Source organism: Melospiza georgiana, chromosome 4, assembly GCF_028018845.1.
Source record: "Melospiza georgiana isolate bMelGeo1 chromosome 4, bMelGeo1.pri, whole genome shotgun sequence".
Lineage (NCBI taxonomy): Eukaryota > Metazoa > Chordata > Aves > Passeriformes > Passerellidae > Melospiza > Melospiza georgiana.
Genome location: NC_080433.1, coordinates 73,523,863 through 73,551,834, shown reverse-complemented (window position 1 = coordinate 73,551,834; position 27,972 = coordinate 73,523,863).

Below are 27,972 nucleotides of genomic sequence, written 5' to 3'. Positions count from 1 at the left end.
TACAGCTAAGAGATTTGTTACTGAATACTGCATTTCCTGAAAGGCTACAGAGGGATTTTTTTTTTCCTGGTCATAAGAAATCACCAATATAAATATCCTTTTTTAAAACCATATAATTAAATTAGAAATAATTTAAATTGTTGCATTCTCTGTTTTTGTTCAAGGGGCACTGAGGCAATAAAGATGAATTACGGATTACTGGGGCTGAGTTATCAAGAATGGAACTGAGGGGACTTTCCTTCTGCAGAGGTAATATTAATTGTTGGCAGTTAATGGCAGAGTTATAGGTTCATTTTGGTTTTATTTAAAACTTTATTGAATTAATTGAACCATGTGCACTGTGTCATAATGGGAAACATCAATAAACTCTGAGGGAAATTTCATTTCATTTCTGCACCAAAGGTTGCTGTAAGAGCTTGTGTTATTCAGCTCAGATGCAGCTGCACAGCTTTTGACTGTTTTGCCTGGGTTTGTTAGTCCTATGCCAGGGGAAAGAGACCATTATCCACTACCATTTTATAGACTGTTTGTATTCTAAATATCCTATGTCAAAACTAATTTAGCAAGCTAAGTTCAGGAGGAGAAGAAAGGGGTTCTTGCAAGGAGTGGAGGTTAACATTTGGGAGGTCTCAGATGTCTGTGCAGGGCCAGGGACAACTGACAGGGGATTCCAGAGCCACCAAAATCATCTTCTTGGAGTGAGCTGCTGCACTGCTGGGCTCTGGCCTTTCTCCTTTCCTGCAAGGCCCAGCAGGATCCTGAACCTAAGAGTTCTGCTGATCCCATCCTCTGCAAAACCTACTGAGGGCATCAAGTGATGAGTTATATAATAATTGAATTAAGGCAATGTTTGCACATCATTATCATTATTATTCTTATTATATGTTCTCTCTCTTCCCCTATGGCACTTGAGATGCCTGACACAGGCTGAGGCCACCCACAGCATGTCAATGTGGCCTTTGGAGCATCCCCTAAAACCATCACAGCTCCAAAAGCCTCTGTTAACAAACCCTGCTGTACCTCAGACTGCTGCTGCTTCAGCAGGAGAGACGGGGAAGAACACTCATTAGCTCATTAACCTTTCTTAAATCAAGATAAAACCCTCCTGCCTGTATCAAACAGAGCATCCCAGTTGGTTTCTTGTCCTGTGATTGCCCTTTGTGTACACACCAAGAGATAACAGAGTTATCTGTCAGTGTGCACTCCTGCTCTGATCTTTACAATGCCTGACACTTTGAAAATCTTCCTGCTGGTAAAAACTCCTATAAGCTTGAGCAAGGTTGTATCAATGAGAGCCAAAGAAATTTAATTTGGTCCAGTTTCACAGATTCTTGCAATTCTGAGTTGGTTTACTCTACAAATACAAAGGAAATAAAACAATAGAGGTGACTCCACCCCTTGTTTTTATCTGTATCACAACACTCAGGCAGAAAGGGTTGACAGAACTCATTTGGCTCGACCTGCCCCAAGCTTAGCTCATCTGGGCTCCCTCCAGTAGTTGGATAAGAGTAACTATGCCAACAAATGAGGAATAAGCCTATTGTAATCCTATTTAACATCTCTGACTGAGCCATTTGATTCAGCTGCTTCCCTGCTAAAGTCATGATGCAGTAGGAGCAGTTCAAACCAGGTTGCTCTGGGGAAAACTCTTTAACCTACCAGAACTGATGGCAGTTCTGATATGAAATACAGCATTTTCAGTAGTTGTGACATGCAAATAGCTGTGAAAGAGCTGAGGCTGCTGAAATAAATGTTCATGGTGACAATAAAAATCAGTTTTCAAGCCAATTTGTAACACACAGAAATTCTTTCCGAGGACAGACCAATGGGTTTGATTTGTGAGCATATCCCAGAGAAACACTGAGATTATTGGGGCTCACACATTCAACTGTGACCATCACAGCACTGATCCCAGAGCACTGCATGCAACTTCTGGGCAATGTTTTCAGATGCACTTTATCTGAATTTGCTGCAGATTATGTTAGTGAAACAACAACAATAAGCTGATTTCCTGTAAGACAGAAAATACAAGATTTTCTTCATAAACAGACAGATCAGATTTTTTGGATAAAAGTTATTTCAACTCTATTTGGCCAAACTCTTCCTCCCCACCCAGCCAAGGACTTGTGCCAAGCTCTGGATAAATCACTGGCAGCCATTTCCATGACATGGTTGGCTTGAAAGGGCTTGGGAGGAATTCCAGCACTGAGAATTCAGCTGCAGGTGGAGGAGCACAATCTGGAATAGGCAATGGCAGTCATCCCCACACACTGGCATTTGCCATCTTTTTTTTCTGGCTCACACAACTGGTGCAATCACAAGCAATTGGTGTAACACTCCATTACTGCTCACAAGCATCTCCATCCCTGCATGCACAGCAGTGTGACTGAAGCTGTTGGCTTGACTTTGAAGTGGCAAGCCCTTAATCAATTCATACTCTGTTCAGTTGGTATCAGCATTCCTCAATAGACAGAAAAAGGTGCTTCAGTTCCATCTCCTAATGATTGGCTGAGGATGGCTCCAAACCCACAAATATATGCATAGCTCACAATCAGCAGGACCCTCTGTTCATTGTGATGGATGAATGTGGAGTTGGACAGCAGTTGCTCAATATTTTGGAATGTTTCTGTATGCTGGCAAGCCCCTCTCAGGATCTTCCTTGCTAATGCAGCAAGGCATTTTAATTACTGCTGACTTTTCTGAAACAGTTTTTGCTATAGTGGTCAGAGCAAAACAGGGGAAGGCTCCTGTCCTTTAATCTGTTTCCACTGTCACCAGCACAACCCAAATACAATGTACTTGACCTTTTTTGCAATATTACACTGCCAATTCCTGCCCAGTTTGTTGTCCACTATGACCCACAGGGGTTTATCAGGGGTTTATTTTGGTTTTGTCTTTTCTTTTTCTTTTTTTTTCTTGCAAAGCTCCATTGGCTTCCAACCTGTGTGGAGCTTTTCTAACTAGATGGAATCAGCATGTTTATATAATCCTTGTTTCTCATGTCCTACACCGTGGTATTAAGCTCCTAATGTTGTGGTATGTTGGCAGATGAAGATCCTACTTACAGGTTCCTAAAGCAGCATTCATCTTTTTTCTGCATGCATCATCTTAATGCATATTGAGGCTGATTCCTTCATTAGGCCCTTTCCTCTGCAAACATAAACATCAGAGAATTGATTTAGCAAAGAGATTACACTGAAATGCTTTGTCTTGATTTTAGCCTCAAAGCACTTCAGATGAAATGCTTAGCAACAAAGCACATCTCAGCAAAAAAAAAAAAAGGGAATGATGCTGCCTAATTTTCATTTGTGAAACTGAAAACTCTGGACAATGAAAAGTGGTTTAGGCAATAAAGGAGCCTTCAGCAAGATTATGATTTTGTTCTTAAGCACAGCAGGCCTACAGTGACAGTATAATGGCACTTATATTGGCTTTATGGCTATTTTTTGTTTGGGATTCCCTGTTTTGTTAGCTCCATGATTAAATGAGTGTCCTCATGGTGAAGATTCCCACAATCCTGGCTAACTTAAGGGACACTCCTTAGCATGTCCCCCTCAATGCTACATAAACTGTCACTCAGATCACCCACAAAATCTTTTTTTCCAGAAACCTTAGAGCTGTACTGAAGGTGATGACTTAGTCTAGAGCTCATCACACCCTTCCCATGGTGTGGGTGTTGAGCGTGTGCACCCAGCTGTGAGGGAGTCTGTTTATCACCACCAGTGTGATCAACAGCACAGGGACAGGGCTCTCCTGTGATACCACCACTGCTGCTGCCATGCCAAGAGACACTGGGAGCACCTGGGTACCACAGGGAGAGGTGCAGCACCCTGGGGGCACAGGGCAGCCTCCCCAGCACGGTGAACACTGAAGGCTTTCCAAGCCTTCGGCTGCTCCTTATTGACACCACAAACTGGCTGGGCTTCCACAGGAACAGCAATTCTGTTTCATGCTCTCTGAGGTGAAAGCCAACACATGCAACTGATGGTTCTGCAAAGCAGAAAATGTTTGCAAAAGGGCAAAAGGCTACTCTGGATCAAACCTTCCTGCCCTTGGGCTTGTAGCTACTCACCAAAGAAGCCCATAAACCCAGCTGGTGGAGGAGTTGGTGGCACATTAAGGGCTACACAACCTAGAAAACAAAATTGCTCGGTAGAAGAAGGTGTAAGCACAGAAATCAGCCTTCCTCATGAAGGTTTCTCTAAATGGGAGAGGTCAGTGAGGAAACAATTTGCCAGGTTTCTTCCCACCATCTCTAGCAGTCAGATGGTTGGGGCAGAAATCACCAGAAGGGACCTGTCCTTGATTAATCTCTACATGGAAATGCAATAGCAACAGTGGAAGTTTTTAGTGCAGAAAAAAACTCCCACTTGGTTTATGTCTAGACAAACAGAAATACCTTAGAGTTTTTGTTTATTTTTTCTGAATTGTAGAGGATTAGGGAGGACTGTTTTAATGTAATTTTGGAAACAGCAGATCTTGTCAGATCTTATCTAGACTGCTGGCAAAATCTATAATGCTTGCTGTGCTTAATGTGTAACTTAAGAACTTAAAAAGGGGTAGAAGTGTTTGAAAACTAATGCTAATCTAAAACTGAAGTAAAATCAAGCTAACATTGAACAATTTTCAAGTCTCACTAGCATCTCAGTCCTTAAAATATCTTCCAAATTAAAAGAACTTTGCACTATGAAGCAAAATGCACAGGAATTTGCTTCTACAATAAAAAAAAGTAATTTTTAACTATTAAGAGAAAATACTGAGACCTAGAAATGATTCAGTAAAGAAATTATTTCATCTCTGATAGGAAGAGCAATCCAAGAGAGGACCTTCAGTACAGTTCATAACCATGACTAAAATAAGCACAAGAAACAGTACATGAGAGACATAATAGTTCTGACACAAAATTGACACAACAGACTAAAGTACAATTCACAAGAACTAATTTCCAACTGCTCAAAATTTCCTATCTTTACAGCAACTAATATTTTTATTTCACCTGTTAGCCATGAAGCATGACCATAGCTCTTTCATTACAATTTCTCACATATTCCCTCTCTGTACCAGTGATAATCACCTTCCTTCCCAGGACAAATGGACCTTGTCTTCTTAGGATCATGCAACAGAGATAGGGATAGGTAGCAGTCAAAACACAAAGCAAAACCCCATTTTCTTTGCCCCACACTCAAATACATGACTCAGGTCGTGTATTTTTTGATTCATTGTGATTTACACTGCTCAAATATCTCATCGATATATAAGAAATAAAACGAAGAAAGTAGCTACAGTAGGCCAAAACCAGGACTCCAAGAACAAAATCCTCCAGATTATTGAGATTCCAGTCCCTGAATCATAAACCAGATTCATGGGTTTGGCCCTGGCCTCTGTGCAAACAATGTGGTGGCCCCTCTTCCAGTGAGGTTCAGCTTTTGCCAAAATCTTTAAGGAACAGTATGTCACTTTCTTGAGACTGAGATGAGTGATGAAACTTTCACAAGGAGCAGCTGACCCACATTGCTCAAGAGGAGCACTGTCCCTGGAGAAGATGAGCAAAGGAGGGACACTCCACTTTGGATGAGAAATGTCATCAAGAAATTTGCCAATTTCTTTGACTCACACAAATCAGAATCTGGCCTTGATCTGGCCACCAAACCCACACTCTGACGTGTGTTTAATGCAGTGCTGCCCACTGATCCTACCTTTACACAACACATTTATTGCTTCTGGTCAAACTACAGCAACACTGCTGTGCTGTTTCTTTCCCTTGTATATAAGGTAACAAAAAAAAGGAGGATGGCAAAAAGAGTCATAAATATGTTCTGGCTATAAATAGACTCCTTAATTGCTTAGCACGCTTCAATTATTTCATTGCACAATTACAGTTGTCAGTTCTTCACTCCAAAGAATCTTTCTCCACTTCTAATCCAGAACTATGATTTAAACAGCACAGCATTAGGAATTTCTGTGTGCAGCAAAACACAACCAATTATAATCAGCACTGGCGAATTCTAATTTGACATTAGACACAATTAACTCCATGAGAAATTACCCTTATAATAATATTCAACAGGAAGCAAAGGCATATTCAGAAATTCATGCTTACTATTAGGTGTAGTTACAAAGTTCTTATTTTTGATTAACTGCCTGACACAGAGGCCCAGGAGTTTTGGGTAGCCCAGGTATCCATGGCACTAAATTCTTCCAAGTAAAAGATTTCTCTATCCTATCATCTATCTCTATCATCTCCTACTGCTGCAGAGCCTAAGAGGATCCAGAAGATTCCTAGAATCCTAGGGGAAGCCTGAAGAGAGCCTATGGCAGAAAAGAGACCTTTCATTTTGGACTCCTAAATCCTTGACATAAAAGAGAAAGATAAATTCAATTATGCTCTTGAAGTTCTGGCAACCTTGTAGCTTAGCATCAGGAACTGAACATTCTCTTCAGTTTTGAAAACTCTTCTCCAATTTTAAGGCCATCTTCTGCCTGCCTTTACTTCTGGCAGGATGGTTTAATCCTGGTTCTCTCTGCCTGAGGATATGGTCACTCAGAGGCATCTTGTCAGAGCAGCTGAACAAATGGCAGCTTCTCAGCCTAGGTTGCTTTGGGAGGAAATTGATTTTGTGGAGCAAATAGTTTCTCTTGTGTCCAGGTCTTCTCCTTGTTGCAGTCTTAACTATAACAACCTTGGGTTAGAGGACTCATTTTAGGCGAGAAATGTAGTATGAAATAGGAACTGCTCAATTGGTTTGTTCTGTTCAGTCCACAAACTGACCAGTTCAGCTGTTCATTCAGCTTTGGAAAGCCAGATAACCCAAATCAAAGCCAATGGATATTGGTGTACTTTGTGGGTTGTGCCAGGCAAAACCTGAAGATGGAGAATTACATTAGACAAGGCAACAAAGAGGGAAGGAGAAGGGATGCAAGCAGCAGTACTGCAACCTGATATGCCAGAATTCACAATTGTCCTTGCTTCAAAGAGTTGAGTGTGACAGCAAAAATCACTCCCACGTGGCAAGCCTGGTGACAGTGACTCTCAGTGACACAGAGAAATCTTTTTGAATTTCATTAAGTACACTGCAGTTCTTGGCACCCTGCACTCTTGTATACCACAGACACGAGTATTTCTTCACACTTACATTCTATAGCTCAAAAAATATTATCGGAAACCTGCAGGATGAAATCCTGGGCCCAATGAGGTGAATTAGAGTTTAGGAGAGCCAGAGTTCATATTTATAATCTTCTCATTTTCTGTTATCATGCATTCTTTTTCAAACTTTCCTTTTTCCACTTAGAAAGTGTTCTTAGGATAACAAAGAAAACATCCTGTGGATATAGAAACCTGACAAGGAATGAGCCTCTTGTGCTAAAAGCAATCCAGACCAATAAATTTTTCATTAATTAGTATTTCTCAGAAAGTTTCTGATTAGCCTCCCAGCTGTTTCCAACACTTCAGTCTGAAACAGCCCAATAAATACGAAAACAAGTTTTCACATTTTTAAAAGCTAATGGCTCACAGCTTCTGGCTTCTGCATAGGCCAAGATGACCAGAAAAAAACTGGGCAAAAAAATGAGCAAGGAAAGCAAAGACAAGTTCCATGAGGAACCACTTCAGAAACCACAAATGAGAAAAAACAAGATAAAAGTCAAAGCACTGTAGAACTGTGTCCATCATCCTTCTTGATGAAAGATTGTTTTTTTCTGGCAGCACTAGTTTTGCTAAGGTTAAAATACTGTTAGTACCATATATATATGTCCATATGATATCTTCAGTATGGCTAGTAAAAGCAAAAGATAATCTATGATCCAAAAAGCATTTTGGACTCAGATAATTCACTGGTAAGCAGACATGCCTTTCTGAAAGAATGAATGCAGAAAAACAAACCACTAATGGAAGCTGTAAAAAAACCCATGTGATGCCATATTGCTCCTACAAAATGAAGTCTCTCTGTTAATTTTACTCACAATATTGTTATTTGTAATCAGGGCTGAGGGGAAAAAGCATCACAAATACAGTCATTTTTGGTCCAAAAGTAAGGCCCGTTCCCTGACCTTGCCTTCTTTAATAAATACACAACAACATTCATATTTAAGATAACAAATTAACAGGACACTTCACTGCACACACTTCCATCCCTGGGGAGAAGAGGAGAGTACAAACAACATGTGACAGATGTTAATCACATAACTTAATGCACTACTGAAAGTGGGTCAGCAGTAGCAATGAAGAGCAGCCCAGTGGAACCATAAAAGGATGGAATAGAGCTAGAATAAATTATAAACACCTATAATACAACTGAAATGTGACTAATGAATTTGGCTTGTTTCTGATGCATGAGAAAGTTTGTTTTGAACACATGTTTGCAGTGGAAGGTAACCTCTCTTATCTGGACAGCTTGTGTCAGAATCAATATTTAACTTTGGAGATGGCAATTAACTAGACGTATCTCACATGGAGATGTGGTTAAAATCAGTTGGAAAGGGAAAGCAAATAAGAAGTTAATTGATCTTTCTAATTGCATTTTTTCTAACAAATGCCTTTTGTACGGTTACTTTCATAGTCATAGACCAAAACCAGGCAGCATCTTCCACAGGGTAAGGAAGATCTTAACAAACAAACATCTAACTTTTTGTAAGGATGAGTTAAATGTAATTTGCTTCTCACAGATTCAGCAATCAAGGGACCGGAGTTCATACTTAATACTAAAAGCCTCATAAACCACCCTAAACCCCTTTACTAAGGTATTAACAGAGTGTGGTAGGGAGGAATAGAAGGATGGTGGTTTTATGTCAAGTAATTTTGGTCAAAGTAGAATTCTAGACAGCACACTTTATACTTGCTAATCTCATCTCCATGATTGCAGCTGCATTGAGAAAACTCTGACTTTTGCTCCACTGATTCACCAGAATTTTAATTTCAGGTATCAATCTTGTTTCAGGAATGCTTTTTGTGCTGCCTTTTTGCAGTGAAGATAGAATTCAATCTGTCTGAAAAAGCCTGGCTAAGACATTTTCTTCTCTTTTATCTATTTGCTTTGCCTCCTAAATATAAGTTTGCTGAGCAAGAACTGCTTCTATGTATTAAACTAATGCCTAGAAAAACAGGACTAAGATTTTGACCGGGGCCTCAGACAACTACAACAGAAATAAGAAACAACCATAATAAGTTCTTTGGAAGAGCCCTTCCTTTTGCAATCTGTCCTAGAGGGAAAGGATTGTGCAATTAGAATGACATTTTATCCTTCATTTCTGTAGAAAGGGAAAAAGAAAAGAATATTGACAGAAGCATTGGCCTCCTAAACTACTTTTGATCTGATTGCAATTTCTCAGAGTCTATACAACACTGAAATTACAAGATAGAGAGAAGTAAATTCCAGTAAAATTTGACGAAATAAAAATTGCAATTGTTCCAAAGTTCTTCAAACAAATAGGAAAAAAAAAAAAAAAAGCAATAACCAGGTCTAATTGCAAGAGGACTGAAAAAGAGCAATCTAAACATATCAATTCCATAATGAAATACAAAAAGACAAGTGCATAACTTAGGAAATCAGGAATGCATTTTAGAAATTCTTTTATTTGGAGAATCAATCAACCAGAGACTTAATAAACAAATCTTTCCTCACGCAGTGTCCCTTTAATCAGTATGTATACAAACCTCTGTGACTGGAACTCAAGGAAAAGAATGTAGATGACAGCAAATCTTATATTGCTGATTCCTGCTTTGGTGGAAAGTGCAACCATTTTTAATCACATGCCTAAACCCTTTTTCTCCTGCAGAAATTCCCCTGAGGGGATCAATGCAGCACAGAATAATTTAAGGCAGAGAGACGTATGGTTGTCACCTGGTCCTACACTCTGTTTAAAACTCAGTTTAAACTGTTAAAACTGCTGCGGTTTATCAAGATCTTAAACTGCTTAAACTGCTGCAGTTTATCAAGATCTCTTTCCCAAAGATGGGCTCTGAGCAGGACACAGTGCCTCAGATGAAGCTGCACAAGAGCCAAGCTGAGGTTTGTAAGAACCTCCCAAAATAATATCCAAGCAATTTCCTAAGACTTTAAATACAAAGACCTTTAAATAAGGGGTCAATTTTGCAAAAGGATAACATGGATTGAAACAGGGCTGTTCACAAGCATCCATTCAGTCTTGCCTTGGATATACCTCCAAAATCCGTCCATCAGGACATCAGGGCACAGCTCTCTGTCTTCCCACAGGAAAAGGTCTCTGAAGGGATACAACAACTGAGAGGGTAGATTAAAAGTGTTAATTTTGATAAAAGTGGTGGAGTGCTGCAAAGTGAGTGCAGGTCTCAGACCCTGTGGAAGGCAAACCTGGTGCTCACTGATTGGAGAGATGGAGATCCAAAAAGCCACTTTTGGAGATCCAAAAAGCAGATGTCTTGCCACAGCCACTTTAGGGTGGCAGCTGCTTCCTGCTCCCACATTTGAAGTGCCAGTTTTCCAAAGGCAGGGAATGTGCTAAGTCATGACCAGGAAGCTGCACTGCTTGGATTGGTTGCGCAGCCAGTGAGTCTGGGATGGTTTTGAAAGATTAAGCAACAGAAGAAGTCTGGGAGAGGAAGATGCTGAAGGGAGTGGAAGGGGAAAACACACTGGTTCATCTTGTAAATCTACCAGTTTTTTAGACAGCTTTTCACCAGCAGGGCAGCTGCTGGTCTTCCCCAGAGTAAACTGGTGAGACTGATTTCAGCCTTAATCCCCAGCAGAGCTGAACATGGTAGGGTCTGCCACGTGGAGAAGAGAGGAACAGTGACACTTGTTCTGCTAGAAGAGCTCTTGCAGGAGAGTGGCCCATCAAAAAAACTCCAGATTGTATGTTTTATTGCCAAAGCATCAAAATAAAGCGTTTAAGGATGCCTTCTACATTCAGTACTTTATGCTTCATGGTCTAGAATCATAACTAGTTTGACTAAACACAGTATGGTGAAAATGAAGGCAACTTCACTTTGAAAGTGAGCCCCCAAGCTCTCCTGCCATGACATGGTTAAGTGTTCACTACATAGCTGTTTATATCATTTAAATCTTTGGTGTATTTTACTTTGTATCACAGTTTTGGAGTGGATTGAAACTACTCATATTAGTCTTGGTAACTATTGAGAAAAATGTCAAAACAAAATGTGCTGGAATTCAAGAGGGATTATAAATACACAGAGGGATAAGATAGGAACTAGTTTAAGCTTTAGCTATCATATGTCAAAAGCTATTTTCTAGCGGATTTGAAATGTGCTACATTTTTTTTTTCCTTTTCTGTTTTAGTCCAGTATTGACACAAGGAAAAAATCAGCTCAAGTTGTTTAATGGCAGCTCTCTACAGGGTTCATAAAGGGAGAGAATGCATCCACTAGTAAAAAGCAAGACCTCAGATGATAACAGGCTGAAATCTGGAGAGCAGGTATGAAATTTAAAAATAAATTTGTATCCAAGCATAGCACTAACACTGTGAATCCTTCCTTAAAGGGAAGGATTTTTAATGTATTGTGTGCCAAGTCCCTTACCTACCAGTATCAGTGGATGCAAGCTCTCAAATGCCAAGCTTAGAAATTAAATTACTGCAGATCAAATCTTAAAACTTTTTCTTTCTTGGGATTGTGTGGGAAACTTTGGGCCGATGCATGCTTTTTCCACCTAAACAAGTCCTAGACAGAACACAGCTCCCATGCAAACTTCCTTGAGTGAAAATCCCTGAAATGATCTTCACTGGCTCCAACACGTTGGGTTATGTTATGGGAGAGGATGGAGCTCTTGCAATAAAGCACAGTAAAGTCTTGCAATAAAGCACATTTTCATTATGTTAGCAGGGTAACGTCATAAATGTCTTTCTTTAAAATGACATGTAAAAGAAAACCCCTGTGGGAGACTAATTGTGGTTCTAGATGAGTCATTTGGAAGAAGGGGGTCTTCATGGTGGGCAAAACATTCCAAGAGATGATAAAAGCCTCAGTTCCCCCTAAATTAATTGCAAGAAAAGACTCACCCAAGAAGAAATAACTTCTATTGTTATTTCACTCTGTGCTGAAGAAGCAATTTAGGATGAAATCATGCAGTTCTAGAAGACAACCAACACTTTTACTGATTGAGATATTTCAGTTGCACAAGATCCTATCCTCTGTTTTTCCTACTCTGGCAATCTTATGAATAGTGTTGGTAGAGTCTGCAGGAAGTGGTTTTCTGTCAACAATCTCAAGCAGTTCAAGAAAAAAATGCTCAAAAAAGAAAAATTTGGAGGGAGAAACATGAATGTGAGAGTTCAGCATGGAAATAAATGAGAAAACAACCTCAGAACAATGCCTGAGGTGACAGCAGGGGATTTATTCCTAGGTCTTTGCAAAAAGAAATCATGGTGGGAGGGATTGATAAAGTAAGGGCAAACTGAGCTGGGAATGATGAACTTGCTTGTAAAAACATGTAGTGGATATGCTCAAGCACATTTAAATCTCCTCTGTTCTCAAAACAGCAAAAAAAATGTGGAAACAATGAAAATATGTTTTTACTGAACGTGCCAATTCATAAGAACCCATGTGAATCACAGCGCCTCATTTTGCATATTAACAGGCAATATTTCTACCATACCTTAAGCATTTTTTTTCCTCAAATATCACATAGATTTACCAACCACCTGATAATGAATACTCCCTGAGCTAGCTTTGTTAGGTGTTATGAGCAATTCTCTTTCCCTCCTCTTATCACATGACTCTCTTATTATATGTAAAAATATTTGTTCTTAAGAGATATTTTCTAATTCTCCCTCAAAAAAGGAAAGATCCAGATAATTGTCTGCAGCTCAGGTAGTTCAAATTGCTGTAACTTTAAACAAATTAGCTCCAGTACCATAAATGTAAATACTTAAAAGACAAGAATCATCAGTAATGCCTGCATATTCATGCTTACCCAAAGTTTTCAAATGGAGAAACAATTATATAAATAATATAATATATAAATAATTAATTAGGAATAATTAAACATGAATATTGATATAAATTTTGATGTAAATATTAATATAACTTATGTGCTTTGTAAACATGCCTTCAAGTTAAAAGGAAAAAACCCAAAATATATGGCTGTTTTATGACAACAATGAATGCAACAGAAACTTACCTAGACAGCCCAGATGAAGGCACTAGTCCAGGTTTATGAAAGCACCTGAATTGGCAATCTAATACATCAAAAGGCAGCAGGATTTTGGAAATAAGGATATAAACGCAGGACTTCACCATTCTGTCTGATTTTCTAAAATAAATCTTGTTTCTTAAAGAAACAAGAAATCAGTTGCATAATGATCTAGTTCCCATTCTCATAAAATGAAGCTTCCACAAGTTTTCTTCATAAATCAAAACACCCTAGAAACACAGAGCAGCATTTGGGAAAAACTGACAATTGGATCCCAACAGAATTATGATCGCTACCAACCCCACCAGCCTGCTTGCTTTATCTTAATCTTGTTTTCTCCAAAAAGATTTAGTGTTTTTTGCTCTTTCCTCCAGTATATGCTCTGAGGACAGAAGCTCCTCTAATGAGTCCAAAACACATCACAGCGTATCACTTTATAGCTGTAAAATCTGATGAGGAGTCCAAATTCCCCTAATCTCACTTATGTGTCAAGTCCCAGTGGTTTCTGTGGGTCTGTCAGTGTAACTGCAAATTGAATATGCTTTGAAGTCACACCGTGCTTTTAGTTCTACATTAGATTATTTCTTCACCAGTTTTCTATATCTGTAGGCACCCTTTGCTTGCTCATATTATGTTTTAATTCATGGAAAGCCTTTGATTCAAATTCTGCAGAAGGAATTAAAGGCTACCAGCGCTAGTCTGCAAAAATACACAGTATGCTCACTCTCTTCAAAAGGACAACTCAAGCTTGAATGGCCTTTGTTCCATTCAGCTCTGAAATTTGTCATGAATCCTGCAGAGTCCTTGTTCAGTTTTCATATTTGAGTCCAACTTTGGCTTATTTGGAAGCTACCCTCATTTTGCTGTTTTCTAAAAGATATTGGATCCAAACTCCTTGGAATGCAGCACAGTTATTAGTGAAACCTATGGAAGGCTTATCAGCTAAAATAGTGCATCATTTGGCTTTACATTTTTAACTCAATAACAAAAAATTATACAATACCAGTTTAAAATTTACTGTTTGGCTAACTCTGTTGTTGACCTTTTATCTTTTCTTCTGCAGGGAGACTTTACTGACCATCTCCATGGAGAAACTGAATGGCAGAGATAAGAATCACATAACTGAAAGGCAAATGTCTAGACTTTGGCCCCAATTTGTTTTTTCTTTTAATACAGTTATTGCATAATTGCTTGCAAATATCTTTTCAGTTCTCACAGCTCTAAGATTTATATCACCCTGGTTAGCTGGCATTCATGAGACACACAATGCTCATAAAAACTGATAACAATATAAACAAAAAAAATATGCTGGGGGGAAAGATGATTTGCAGACACTATATGAAACTATTGATTAATATCTCTGTGTTGATACCACAATCTTCAAGAAGTATGCAAATTTTGCACAGCCAGGAAACGGCAGGTTTGTTTTTAAAGCAATAATAGTTTGTGTAAGGGAATTCAAAGCTCTTTTCTCTCGCAGCTCACAGGTGAGCTCTGAGTCCCAGGTGGGGAGCAGTACAGTCTGGTGATGCTGAACAAAGTGTACTTTCTCTCCTTTCCAGATACAACTAGAAATAAAGTCTTTCATCCTCTCTACCTGCTGATGTGAAAAGCACCGGCTGCTTTTCAGCCCGTGCAGAAGTACTGGCTCTTCCTTTGCATGTTAGACATGGAGTGTGTGCACCTTGGACTCAGAGGAGCTCAATGCCTGAGGCTTTCTGAGCAAATCCCCCTGAGGGCTCGTGTTTGAATGTGAACCAAACTGTTCTGAAGATAAGGCTGCAAATAAACAGCTCAGATCTTTTGGCACCGGCAATGGCAAAGCGTGCTTAGTGTGGCCTTTTGAAGGCAAGACAGTCTCTTCTCCACAATGGGCTTTTGATCAAGTTCTGTAACTATTATGTGCAAAGTAGAACCATTAAACTTGTTGTTTTAGACTAATGCTAGAAGATTCCAGCTTTCACCTATGTCCATTTATGAGGTAATTTATCAACCTGAAAGCCATCGGGGTGAAATTAATTTTAGAAAAAGTCTAATAAAGTTACAACCACATGTTTAACCAAGCTCAGACAGCCTGATGGCAATAAAATAAAATAAAATAAAATAAAATAAAATAAAATAAAATAAAATAAAATAAAATAAAATAAAATAAAATAAAATAAAATAAAATAAAATAAAATAAAATAAAAATGTGCCATGATTGAAAAGCTCTGCTATAATTTTAAGAAGACCATAGTGGGGAAATCTGAGATGTATCTCCCACAGCTGCAGGACCTCAGCTCTGTTCCACACGTGACAGGGGAGCACAACTCCCACTGAACCGAACTGAGCTGCATTTTCCATCCCTGTCTGTGACAGGTCAGATTCCCAACTGGTATAAATCAGCCCATTCCATTAAAGCCCATGACAAGCTGGACTGATTTACACCAGCAGGATACTTGGTCTGACCTCTTCCCTGTCCTGCAGCCATTGCATGAGCAACTTATAAAGGCTCCTGGGAGCCAGTTGCATTTGTGCCTTCAGCTTTTGGGCAACTGTGGGGTCCCTCTGCCCATGGAGGCAATGGAGCAACAGGTCTTGGAAGGGAATAGAGGCAATTTGTGGCCAATTTCTCTGCTCAGACACAAGAGAGGGCCGATGGAGAGTATAGGACTCCTCATCAAAGAGCAAAGGCATTGCAAGACTAAACAAATAAACATATGATACCCTCCACTCCTCCTACAGCTCTCTTTTCTGGTGTTCAGATAAACAAACGGCTGCAAGAAAAGTGAAGCCATCCTTGCCATTTACAGTTTGCAGCTCCATAAATCCAGTGCAGAGCCATTTGTAATGCACAAGCTGTTTTGGGTAATGAATCATTAATTGACAAAGTAAACACAACATTACTATAAGTATGCTGGAAATGTTTTTGCTCATGTTCAGCATCCTTTGGGAACTTCTTGTACTTTGCTCAAGATTGCATCTCGGGAGGATTATTTTTTTCCCCCTTAAAAAAATTGGAAAAAACCAGTCATTTCTTTTGAAAGCCACACTTTATTGTGTAGCTGCTAGAAAGGAGAATGTCCCTTTTCCTTCTTTCCTGTCCCTCTCACGTAAAGAGCAAACAGCAGCATTAGCACCAGAAATGCAACCACAATTAATTCCATCTCTCTGAGCATGAGTCAGAAGCATTGGCAATGCTTGGTGGGAGCTCACATCCCCTGACATCACACAGGGATGGAGGGGATGCTGAGAGGGCTGCACGGTGAATGTGAACACCCAAAATCTGATCATGTGGCACTGGCTCCACTCTCAAAGCAGCCTTTTTTTCTGACTTGAATAAGTTTCACACAAAAGAGACAGATATGTTCATCCCCAGTCATCTTTCATCATTGTCACTGCTTTTTAACGAAGGGATGGGACCATCTTTGGGCTAAGAATGATTCCTTGCTCAGATAAACATCACTCTCAGAGGCTGTGAGATTTTAGAGGAGCAAGCAGTTGGTTATAGCTCAAAGTAGTCACAAATTCTGTGTCACAAGGCAATATAGAACTTTCTAATCTAATAGACAGTCACCACAGGGTTTATTTTGCTTTTCTAACCCATCACCTTTACTTATTTCTGCTGCACTGTGGATACTTTTACCCAATGGCTATTGTCACACATATACACATATGCTGCTATTATAACTTCTAAACTCTTTGCTTATTCTATAAACCACATCCCTACACTATAAACCCTTCACCATCTTATCAGTTCAGTTTCTCACTCACTTAAGGCATATTTTCACTTACAGCTATAGAAACATAAGTCTATGATTTTTCTACTTAATATCTGTGTACATTATTTTTACATCCATCCAAGCTGCAGATCAAACCCTCCTGCATCTGTAGGAGTTTCTGTCCTTCCATTTCCCACAATCTCTCGTGCTCTGTTACTACAAAAGTAGCTTTACATGTGCAGCAAATCCATTGTAAGGAAAAAAATACTCAGGATGTGACCAAATCTTCATGACCATACCCTACAGGGGCATCTTTTACTGGCCATGCTCATCCCGCTCTTTCCCCCAGTGTTTTTGGCTGTTACCCAAGGTGTGTGTTTGCAGACAGGAGTGACACACCAAAGCACATCATGAGCTGCCCCTGCTCTTGGCACAGCCCTCTCCTCCTGCCAAAAAAGCTTCTGAGCTTTGACATTACAGGTTATATAGGGAGGCAAGGAAAAACAGAAAGGAAATCAAGCCCAGCAATCTTCCTCAGAGTGTGTCACACAATTTCAAATGCTATTTTTTATCACAGAGTGTTGTTTAACTGGAGGGATGGAAGAAGAGAGAGGGTAGAGAAGGGAAACAGGTTTTATTTTTGTGAAAGTTGCCCAATCAATCTCTCTCTTTCAGCTTGCAGAACAACATTCTTCACATCTGTACTGCAGCATCTGCCTCTAAATGCAGGGGGAGCTCCCTTGAAACAAGTCCTTTAAGTATATTTTAAAAACATAATTCTTGGTAACATCTAAGTGCTAAAGAGGATTAGGGCTGAACTTCTTTTTATACAAAGAAATAAAAATCATTTTCTGGAAAACATATTTCCCTTTTTATACGGGAATGTGACAAGTGAATTAAAAAACCCACCTGAATTTACTCATATCCTCTTACCAATCATATTGTAATGTGACAAAAACATATGGAAATTAATTAAATTATATTGTAATTAATGTGACAGACTGATCAGGTGCAGTCATTTTAAAGTATCATTTTAAAGTCAAAATTTCCTCTGTTGCATGATTTTTTTTTACTTTTTTAAGATTAATCAAACTGTTTCTAATTAAAGCACTGTGCTTTCACAAGGAATAGAATGAATTCCAAAATGCTTTTAGAAATAATTTTGTGATTTACAGAAATCTAATTAGAATACCTGCAGTGAGAACAAATACACTCCTTTCTTGAAATCCTTTACTCTGCTCTTCTCTTTTTGTGAAAATTTTAAAAGCTAAATTTTGTATTCTCCTGCAGAAGATTTGAACTTTATTACTAGTTCAAGTTAAAAATGTATCACTTTAAAAAATATTTCACTTGCTGTACAGCAATGTCACAAGGGAGCTTAAAAACCTAAAGCAATAATAAAGCAAAACCCAGCAAATCACATACTAATTTTCAATTTAGCAGAAACATCTTTATAATTTTGCTGCTTCTAATTAAAGTATGCTTCTGGGTTAGATTAATTTTAATGCTGAATAAAAATGAGCAAACCCTAAAATCAATCTTTTGTAGAACCTCACTATTTAGGGCTGTATTCTGCAAAAATTGAAAGACTAAGGAGTGTTGCATTGCCCTATATTATAATGGGTGAAATTTTACTGGAATTTTCATAAAGTCTGAGAGTTTTGCAGGTCTCAAAAACATCTTTAGTAAAACTGCAGGGAAGAGCCTTGGAAGAACAGGGTTTATTATATATAACAAGACCTCCCAATTCTTCATGTTAAATGCATCAACCAAATTCTTATACTACTTATCATCTTAAATAAACACAGCTTTTTGGAAACAAAGAGCCCAAGACTTTATAGTTTTCCCCATTCTAAGGAGATCTCTTGAATGAAACTGCTCCTAGACCTCTTTTAATTTTAGGGGCTTTTTTGCTTTCTTACAAATACTTGCATATTGTGGTAAACAGTCATGTATTTATTTACCTGTATTATTATAGCTTTTTACCAGAGGCCAATACCTGTAAGCCTATTTCATTGCTTAAAATTTTCAGAGTTGTTTAGATTTTGAAGATGTACCTAAACTAGCATCTAAAACCATATAAATTTTATAAGCACCGTGAAGGCAAACCAGGCACTAATTTGAGATGCTGTGTTTCCAGGTCCTGCAAAGAGCTGAGTTCATTTGTCTGTCCAGAAAATCAGAGCTAAAAGAATTTTTCCATATAAGCTCTAGTCACTGAAGGACTTTAAAAGTGCAGGTATCCCACCTTGGGTTCCTCATGCTGCAAAGACATGACACATATCTCATTCTTTAGGATATCTGTTTCATCAGCACATAAAATAATGCTGCCGGTTTGTTCAATTTTAATGTAGTAAACTGGGAATAAAACAGGAAATCCAAACCTCTAAAACAGCACTAAAAGAGAGGCAAACCCCCTGGAAATGGAAACAACAGTTGTGTATCACTCTAGTTATTAAAACATATTTAGTCCAAATAACTGCGGCCTCTCTCTGTCTCATAACCCCTTCCTCAAATATCAGGGATGCTTTTCTCTGTTTCTGACAGACACAACACAAAGCTTGCACATAAAGCTAAAAGCAGACCATAGAGAAAAAAAAAATATAACTCAAAAATGTGTTTAAATCGCTATATTAGTGCTAACAAGAGGAAAATCTGGGCTGTATTCACGTGAAGCTTGTGAACAGGAGTGCCTGCTCCTCTGCGCAAAGAGCCAACACACAGCACTGTCAGCAGTGGGTCTGCACCAGGAACCAATGCAGGAGGCACCTCAGAGTTTGAAATTGTGTATTTTCACTTCTTTGCACTCAGAACCAATGCAGCAGGAGCCTAGGAGCTAATGTCCAGAATTTTAGAGGTAATTTCAGAATACAGTTGAAGTGTTAAATGGCAGCTCACCTCTCATGAAGATGCACCAGCAGTATCTGTTCTTTGCTGAAAGGCAAATCCGTATTAACCTTTCTCTTTTATGGTCTTTTTTGGGGGGAGGTTTATTGTCTGGGGTTTCGGTTGCTTGATTTTTTTATAAAGAAGTTTAAATTTCCTATAGAAAAATTAAATAACAGGTTACCTAGACAGTTCTGGCAGCTGTAGACAGACAGACCTTAATTATTCCTTCTTGTGTTAAAAACCAAGAATTTCCTTAAGAATTTCCTTAATTGGGCTTCCCATCCATCTCTTGCTTCCAAAGAACAACCTGATTATCAAATCTCTGCAGGAAACCAAGGCCATCTACTCAGACACCATCTGGAGCCCAAGCTCTGCTCACTAGGATATATCACTGCCATGGAGCCATGCTGCCAAAATATCTCATCAGCTTACCTTTCACAGGTGTTTCCCTTGAGATTGTTAAATGGGGAATTATTTACTGCCATTCAAAACCCACCATGAGCCAGGAAAGAGTTACTAGAGTGTTTTCTCTGCCTGTAAGAAAAAGAAATTATTTGGGATTACTTTTAGCACAGAATTGGTTCCAGTAGACTGGCTTCAAAAATAGGAGGTAGCTGCAGCTGGCCTGCTTCTCCTCTCACTTTGTCCCTGAAGCAGAAAACCTGGACTAGGAGCAGTGATACAGCATCCAACCATTTGGAAAAGGTGCTGAGCACAACACAGCTGTGCTGAGGACTCACCCAAATACTGCCTGAAAAACACAGAGGGAAGGATGCACAAGCTCCATCACTCAGGAGCACCTGCAGCCCTGCAGATGTTTGAGCAGAGCTGGGCAAGAGGAGATTTGTGGATGTTCAGAAGCTTCTCTAAATCAGATGGAACTGTGAAGACTGAATTTTCCCTGTCCTGAGTTTTAAAGAAAACCTGGGCTGAGATGCTCTACACTCCTGCCATGTCACAGGAAAACTTTTAGACCTCAATCTGCAGAGTTTCTTAGAAGTTAAAACATTTTATCAGAGTACTTTACTGATAGAAAGCACTCCTGGTGCACTGACCAAGCAGCACATCATCTCACTAAAACAGAGAAGACATTACTTTGCTCCTTGTGTGAAAATGGGGAGAGCTTGGAAGGGAGATGTGCAGACTCTCTTGCTCAGTCAGCTAACAGAAAATAGAATTTCTGACCTGGAATCAGCATTCAGCACTTACAGGAACATAACAATGCGCAGCAATGACAAAGACATTCAAATTATTGTACAGCAGTAAAAATAATTGTGGAAAGTACAAGAGTGGTTAACATTTGGCAACAGTAAATTAATGTTACTGTTTTAATTAGTTTCCTTTTCAGTTCATGAGTTGACTTCATAAAGCTGTCACTCTGTTTTGATAGACAAAAACATTCACAAATGCTCACATTCTGCAAAAGCAACAGAACATTAAAAGTCTTTTCTCTTAAAAAAAGATGGGTTTATTAGCTATAAACCAGCATATTAGTTTAAAAATAACCTAGGAAACTATGTCTTTCTGAATTGTGATTTTGCCAACACAAAGAAATAGCTCATATATTTATCTATCATTACAGCCTGGTTATGGGAACCAGAAAAAGGAATGCAATGACAGGAACATTAACCTTTAACAATGGTTGAGCTATAAGCCACTCTTGTTTCAAGAGTCCAGTTGCACAATGGGCCTTTTTATGATAGTTTAAAATGTCTTTTCTGATAGCAGTGTTTATAGAATTAGCTTGAGATGACATCTTCTTTTCTATTTCTCAGGGCCCTAGTAAAGCAGGGGAAAGAATGTCTCTGCATGGGGAAACCAGACAGGGACAAGCTCCATGACTATCAGAGAAATGAGCTGCCCAGACATTTTGTCAGGATTTCCACTGAGCAGGGCAGCATTCCCTGTCATCTCCTTCTAAACACAAACACTGCACAGCTTTTGCTTTCCCCACTCCTTGGGGCAGAAAGGAGCTTGGAGATTTTTCCACCCCACTTCCCACTGCACTTTCCCCATTTGGCTCTTCATGAACCTTGCCCTTCACACTTTTATCTCACTTTTCCACACCCACTAGGAATTACACAGCAAGCTCTGATTTGCTATCTTCCTACTAAATACACACTATCTACATACTTTATGTGTGTCCTATTATTGGATTGGTCTCCTGTCCTTTTATTGGATTCAGCTGGCATGGCTTGGAATTTCTCACAGGAAGTCAGCTTTTGAAATAAACCATGTCTCAAGTATTTATTGATTTTTTTCGCATCAAACATCTTTTCATTTGGTACTGCATCAAATTTTATCAGGGGACATTTGACTACCCACTGGTATTTTACCTAATATTAAGGTTCATATTTGATCTGGACTGAAAGAGTGTCCACACTCCTTATATGACTCTAAAAAAAATTCACATTGTTGCAGGTCTATAACCTGTCAAGCAATCATCAGAAAATCTGCCCAAATGCCAAGATGATTTCTACCCATCAGCATTATAAACACATCCTAGGATAAAAACACACTAAAATTACTGAGCATAGTAGCAATACACATTAACAGACTGTGAAACATTACTATGACTCGAGTTTTTCCTCCATGCAAATTTGTTTGAACAAATTTTTAAAAAAAGAAAAATATCATTCAAAATTTTGTTTGAACAAAATTTAAAAAGAAAAACTTTGATATCATTCATCCTTCTTCTTGGGGACACCCTGATGCAGGACAGTCACCTGAGACTGTTTATCATTTGCTTTATGCATGCTGCAAGTTTGGTGCATTAACAAAGCATCCAATTACACAAAATAAGCAAACTACACGTCAGAATCTTTCTGCTGGTTGGTTTTGGCCATAGCTATGTTTAAATTATTCTGAAAGAGAAGAAAATCTGCTGTGTTTTTCAGTTGGGCCTACTTGCTGTGGCAGCAATCTTTTTTTGAGCATTGCCATGATTGTACATTTATTTCGTCATGATTTATATTTTTATTTCTCAGTGGTTTCATAACTCTTTAATGGAATAATATGGGATCTCTCTAGTGTACAAAATTATAAATATAATTCATATGTCTAGACATTAACTCCAAATGATTAGCAATTTAAAGTGTTTAAGAAAATGGTAGGTTTCAGGATCAACCTTTGGGTTTTCTATTGTATTTTAACTTCTAAAAACTCAGTCCTTCCAGGACATTTCATGGTGCTGACCAGTACAGTTCTGCTGCTCAGCAGCACCATGAAGTCTTAGACAAGCTGAAGATCTTGCATCATTTTTTTCCTCCTATCTGTAACATTCCAGTCCACATTTTCAGGTATAAATTTTGGTCCCAAGTAATACTGGCTGACTCGCTAGGAAAAAAATATGGCTCTTAGGTACAAAATGAAAAATGAAATAGATCAAGAGCCCCCTTTTTTTTGTTCCTACATTCATCTTTTCTTGATGGCTGGACTTTTTCAGTGGAGTGTGTCCTGTTGTAAAACATGTTACCTAATGATCTTTGTTCTACCTGTATTCATCACAGGGTGCAGAAATTAATGACGTTCATAACCATGTTGAGGTCTGTTAGTAGCAACAAACCTGGAAATTAATTTGGAGGTACATGACTCTTTTCTAACTAGATGGCACCAAAAAAATTTGCAGTTGCTGGAAACTTGCATTTAAATATTTCAAACAAAACACTGTGTTGATTTTAAGGGTTGAAAGAACAGTTTCAAACAGCAAAAAATGTTCATAAAAGGTCACAATTTATATTTTGCCAAACTATAACACGGGTTTGACGAGGTGTTTAGCAGCGTCCTGTATTTAATCACACTTTATATCAGTATGCAGAACAGCTGTATTCAAAGACACTGGAAACCACATTGTAACTTGAATGCTAGATCAAGTTATCTTTTAGGGTATTCTGACTGTGAAATCAGACTTCCTCTAAGTTTTGAGAACATTTAATTGGACTTGTTTTGGAATACATCAGCCCCTTCTCACTCCTATGGCAAAGGAAAGCTGTGCAGAAAGAAAATAACCCACTTCCAAGCATAAATAAACAACCAGCCTGAGCTCCTCCTCACATGGACCTAAATAAATGATGCTGTAGCATTACAAGGTGCTGCTGTGAGAGCCAGGAAAAGCCTGAAATAGTAAAGAGAGAGCCATACCATCCATTACACAGGCAGCCAAGCAAATGGAAACTTCCTGCTGCTAAATCTTTCTCCAGTGAAGCTCTAAAAGCAAGCCCAGTCTCATAAGCAGTGCCAGTCCTGGTGACAGCTGCTTGGACAAGGCTCCTGCTGTCCTGCCCAAGTCAAAGTCAGCTTTATAAATTTGATGTATAATGTCTTGAGCTGAACTGCTCATTCCCATCCCCTCAGTGCGCTGCCTCATCTCACATCCTGTGACACGCTCTCACCTTTCCTGGAGGAAAGGTTTCCAAAGTTAATTGTCAAGTTATTTTATGGGAAGAACAGACATATAATCTGTTCATGGCCTGAGGTGAAGCAGGCAGAAAACAAAGTTTTAATCAGCTAAAATATATTTCTGTTTCATTTTGTTTGCAGTAAATTTGCTTCTCCCAATTTGATCTCAAAGCTTCAGGCAAATAAAATAATTAGATTATTTTATATGTCAAATTATATATTTTTCTCATTTAAAAATCATCAAAACAGATTTTTGACTGCCTTTGAGATCATCTTCCTTACAGTCCAAGGATGATTATATTGGTTTATGCCTTACATTCTGGGAGATTAAAACAGAGACAGAAAAGGAGCAGTGTCCAAGAAAACACAAACGTGTAAATCTCTCTATGTCTACAGACTTTTAAAATTCAGGGGGAAAAATGATCATGAGGCTCTGAGCCAAGTTAAAACACTGTAATAATACAACTTTTTTGTGAGGCTCTCTGACATGTCCAAAATAAAGTTTAAAAAGCAGGACATATTTAAAAGCTTCATCAGGCAAAATGGCAGCTATGTCTAAAGTGATAGTAAAAGGCTTTGATATGCAGTTTCAGTGGATAGGTCAGTGCAAGCATAAAGGCACAAGGCTTAGCGGGATTGCCTCACCACATTATACAAATATCTGACAGGATGAATTTAGGTAGCATAAGCACCTGTCAGACTAATCCAAGATCTATGAAATTGGTGAGTTTGGCAGGATTCCGTCCTGATATTTTCATCATGATTCTTACCCAGACAATCAGCCAAAAGAACACTGCTTTTGACAATGCAGGCTGCACAATACTGGGGCAGGAGCATGGCTGGGTATTTCTACAAAAAAAACTCCTTGATATCTTCCAGGCTCTTCCATGTGGTTCCCCTGATGTTATAATACAAGGCAAGAGAAAATTCTTGCCGCCTGAGCTTCTGGATTTGGCATCTGCAGGCTCCCACAACAATAACACCCATCACCCCCCAGATATTTGCTCATTTGATCACCTGCTGCTAAGCACCTGCAAGCACTCCTCCTCACCAGTCCTTCTCCAGAACATCCATAAATTTAATGGAACCAGCCCCAAAACTGTTTGGGGCTTACAGCTTACAGAATTTGCCCATAACAAATTCAGATGCAGAGCATCAAGGTTTTGTATCCCCTCATCCTATCTATGTTGTGTTTAAGAAAATGGTGTATCAAAGCTACTTGCAGAACTGAAGTCTAGGTCCACAAGTATCTCACCTACCACCCAGACAACACAAAGTTCAAGAGTTTTTGGACTCTGGATCTCTGCATACTATGTTCTCAGAGAAAGTACCCATTGCTCACCGTTACGGAAATGTAAACTGCATCAGATAAAATGGTTTTCCCATTCAACATGCAGAAAAGGCCTGAAGGAACAAAACAAAAGCTTAATAAAGAGCATAAAGAAAATTAACAGGAATTCCTCTAGGCTGAATGTTAGAATACAGCCAAACCTATTGAAATGCCCGGAACCCAGGCAGCGCCCAAGTAGTTCACAAGTTCATTCAGGGTAGGGAAAGGGGGAAATGTGGTCAGATGCTTCTGTCAGTTTGAAGAATATCTGTGGGGCTTTGACAAACAAGATGAATGTTCTCATTCAAATGCACCACCAGTTATTTAACTTACTTCCCCTGAATGTCTGGACTTCAACTGCCTGAAAGACTGAAATATTTTGTCCCACGAGTGTTTCTGGTTTTCTGATTTATTTCTATTCTGTCCTGACCCCTTCTCAAAGAAAAATTCCTGTTTTGAGCATCCATATCTATGTACAAAACAGGATTTCAAAGCATGCTTTCTTCAGAGCCCTTGCCATCAGGTACTTCTCCATGTCACCAGGCTGGTTTATACTGTTTGTAGGGCTGTTAGTTCTCTTTGGGGAAGTTCTGAACTGTGGGCTTTGCTGAAGAGCAACCTAAGCAAAGCTACCACTGAGCAGTCTCTCCTCTTTGATTTTAGCTGGTAAACATATAAGACACCTAAAAAGAACCTGAATTTTTTCCTTGAATTGATGTGTAATTATTCACTGCCTTTTACTGACACAAGGACAATTGAATATAGAAAAGAACAGAAAGAATTATACAAAAAATTTCAGAAAGAAACATTTCTAATAAATGATGTCTCATGGTAAGATAAAGCCCCTAACTTCTTAGGGATATAAAATATTTCCATTCTAACCTAGTAGCACTTTTACTAACACAAGATTGTGAAAAATGGCAATGCCTGTCCATTTTGCAATGCATCCTTCTCTTGGGAAGGACTGTCCTGCATGGATCTAGATTCAAGGCTCATTTTTCAGTACCTATCACATCACAGACCAATGAATTCACTTGTAAAGACAGCCTGACAGAACAAGTCACACCATTAATCCACAACACAGCCCATGATGGGACAGAAAACAGGCTCCCTGGTTTAACTTCGCCGTGAAGTTGGGCTTGGCACAAAAAATCCTCTGTTTTTAATCTCCACAGAGGAAAGCCGACACCATCTTTCACATGGGCTCAGTGTTGTGAGAGTTCTCTATTTATAAATGCCCAGAGCCACTTCAGGGATGGTGCTAAATAAAGCAGGAAGCAAAAATGTAAACTACTGGCTGATGTTTTGTTTTGCTCCATATAGCCACAAGGAAAAAAAAAAGTGAAATGTTTCAGAATCCCCAGAGTACAAGTGGAAAAGAGTCTGCACTACAGCTCTGTCTTATTTTGGCTGTGCAATAAAATGAGCCATTAACCATTCTCAGAGTGCACATCAGTGCTCCTCAGCCAGTAGCTGTGTGACCTGCCATCAATTTCACCTCTGAACTTATTACGATGTTCAGAATTTTCCAGGGAACTGAGAGAACACGAAAAGCTCCGCTGGCACACCATTCCATTCACTGAGAAAAGCCACTAGTTGAACTTATTTCTGCAATTCCTAAAGTCTAAACTTTAGAAATATTACATTCTAGCTTTGATTGTAAAGGGAAAGTGTGAGGGATAAGAAATTCCCTCCCTTTCCCCATCACGTATTAATTGCAGCAAGCCCCAAGCTCCAGTGGCCGTTATGATCCTGCCATGCAGCTTCCAAATTTTCCAGTTCTAGTGGTCTCCTTGCTTTCCAGTTAATGGGCTCATTACTTCCAGTTTCCTCTCCAACAAGCAGGGTCAGAATCTCCTCTCACTCCCAGTGACATTAGTCTGCAGCTACTTCATAGATCACTGTGACGTACTGACAAGCTCCTACCACGTTCAAGAAGAAAAACTCCCTTCTGTAAATGATGTGAAAACATAATTTACAGGGAAACAGAGCATTAATTCTGGGTTCTGTTGAGGTCAATGGGAGTCCTGTCACTGGTTTCAGCAGAAGCAGGATTTGGTCTTTACGTACTGAGTAATCCCAGTGAAGTCAGCATATATTCATTTGGCAGGAGAACAAACCAACCTCTGCTTCCAGCTACTGCTACACAAATTCTTCTATTTCAATGTTATCACACACGCCCTAATTCATTCTCAGGAGGTCTCCTACACAAGATATATTTTTGGAAGGCAGTGCTTAGTGATACCTTATGCTCATGACTGGAATACACTAATACTTTCATCTATTTCAACATTGGATTCACCTATTGCATTTTATGTGAGGAAGGAAAAATAATTCAAACTAGCCATCCCTTGCTCTTTTCAGTTGTAAGTGCTTGCAAACCTAAATGGAAAGACTAATGTATTTAACATAGCTCTGTATCAGTCATGGCAATGCTGTCAGCAGCACAACGTGAGATCTAAGAGAGCTTTAGTGGTATTATGCTAATGGTTCTGCAGTTTTTACACAGAAAAAGATGTTATCCACAAAGAGT